This window comes from Ursus maritimus, unplaced genomic scaffold, assembly GCF_017311325.1.
Source record: "Ursus maritimus isolate PB19 unplaced genomic scaffold, ASM1731132v1 scaffold_36, whole genome shotgun sequence".
Classification (NCBI taxonomy): domain Eukaryota; kingdom Metazoa; phylum Chordata; class Mammalia; order Carnivora; family Ursidae; genus Ursus; species Ursus maritimus.
Window position 1 is genome coordinate 18,931,271 of NW_024426230.1, and position 1,496 is coordinate 18,932,766.

Sequence of the window (1,496 nt, forward strand, 5' to 3'; positions counted from 1 at the left end):
ATTGGAAAACAAGAAAGAAAGAAAAAAGCAGAGATAAATGTCACATTGGTCTCTAAAACAGAGGTTTTTTTGTTATTATTCAATGGATACATTGAACTAATAAAAAATATCCCTTAGGAGTTGATCATAAAATCAGTTTTTATCTGAATTGATTTTTCTCATGGCATAATGGTTTCAAAACATTTAGAGGTGCAGAAAATATTTTAATTTTTTTTAAATATGGAACACTTCGCAAATTTGCAGGTCATCTTTGCACTGGGGCCATGCCAATCTCTGTATCATTCCAATTATAGTATTTGTACTGCCAAAATGAGCATAATATTCTCTTTGTAATATAAATCTTGCTTTTTCCATATACTGTTGTGGAAATGCTAAAAACACTTGTAAAAAGTTTTTGATGTATATTTTAATGTTTTAATTTTTATTTTGATCATGTTAGCAGATAGAAAAAGTTGACCACCAAATGAGTTGAGCTTTAAATATCAGACTAGAAATTGATTCCTTGAGTAAAGTCTTTATGGTAACTTTCAGTTTGATATATTTTAAAGACTGAAGACTGCTATATAAAAGTATAGGACATATACATTTGATTTACAGTAAGCTAAGGTATGCTGGCAAAAAGAGACTAATATAAGTCACTAATATATATATTATTAGATAGTTTGAATAGATAATGTCATCTACTTTATGTGTAGGTTAAAAAGTATACTCTGTTTTAAAAAATATATAGGTAATAGGTGTTGTACAGGATGTTTACTAAACAGAGCAAATATAGAAAGATTCAAGTTATATTACTAAATGTATTAATCATCTTGAAATTAAGATGTTGCTCAATATTCTGAAATAGTAAAACATAAGAAGGTAAAAGAGTTATTATTCTTATGATAATAGTGCTAAATTTTTAGAAGGATATACAATTTATTAATGCTTTAGTGTCATCATAAAGTATATATTTGATATACTTTGCTCTACAAATATGTCCTAACATATACAGAGATACTAAGGCTTTACTTTGCAGGAAGCCTTCATAATAATTCCTAAAATAAGACATTCCAACTCATTTTTGAGCCGGCAAATGACAGGTTATATTCGGTTAAAAAAACAAAAACAAAACAAAAGTGTGTGGGAGGTGGGGGAAGCTAATACCAAAAAGGGCAGCTTACTTGGAGCACTTGTATTATTTTAAATACTATTTAGTATGAGTGAAAAATTCCTGTTTCTCAATACTACACATCTATTCCAAAAGCTAGAAAATAACATCTGTATCATACTTGATACAACATACTTGGTCTTCATGTACATGTAACTCAATACCCCATAAAAACCTCTTAATTGTACCAATAAATCCCTCTCCTAACTCATTTCACTTCTCCGATTTTACCATCACAAATCTAAACCAAGAGACCTAATTCAAATCTCATCTGGACTACTGAATGACTTCATAAAGGACCTCCACAAATTTACTTTTCCCTCTTCATTTCAATCAGTAAATTTAA

The 1,496-nt window shown here is 29.0% G+C and overlaps 1 non-coding gene across 1 annotated transcript; it reads right to left on the minus strand.

The window, feature by feature from the left end:
• Positions 1-213: 213 nt before the first annotated feature.
• LOC121100334 lies at positions 214-317 on the minus strand. Its single transcript, XR_005832084.1, has one exon. It is a non-coding gene; the product is annotated as a U6 spliceosomal RNA (small nuclear RNA).
• Between the last annotated feature and the right edge of the window lie 1,179 nt (positions 318-1,496).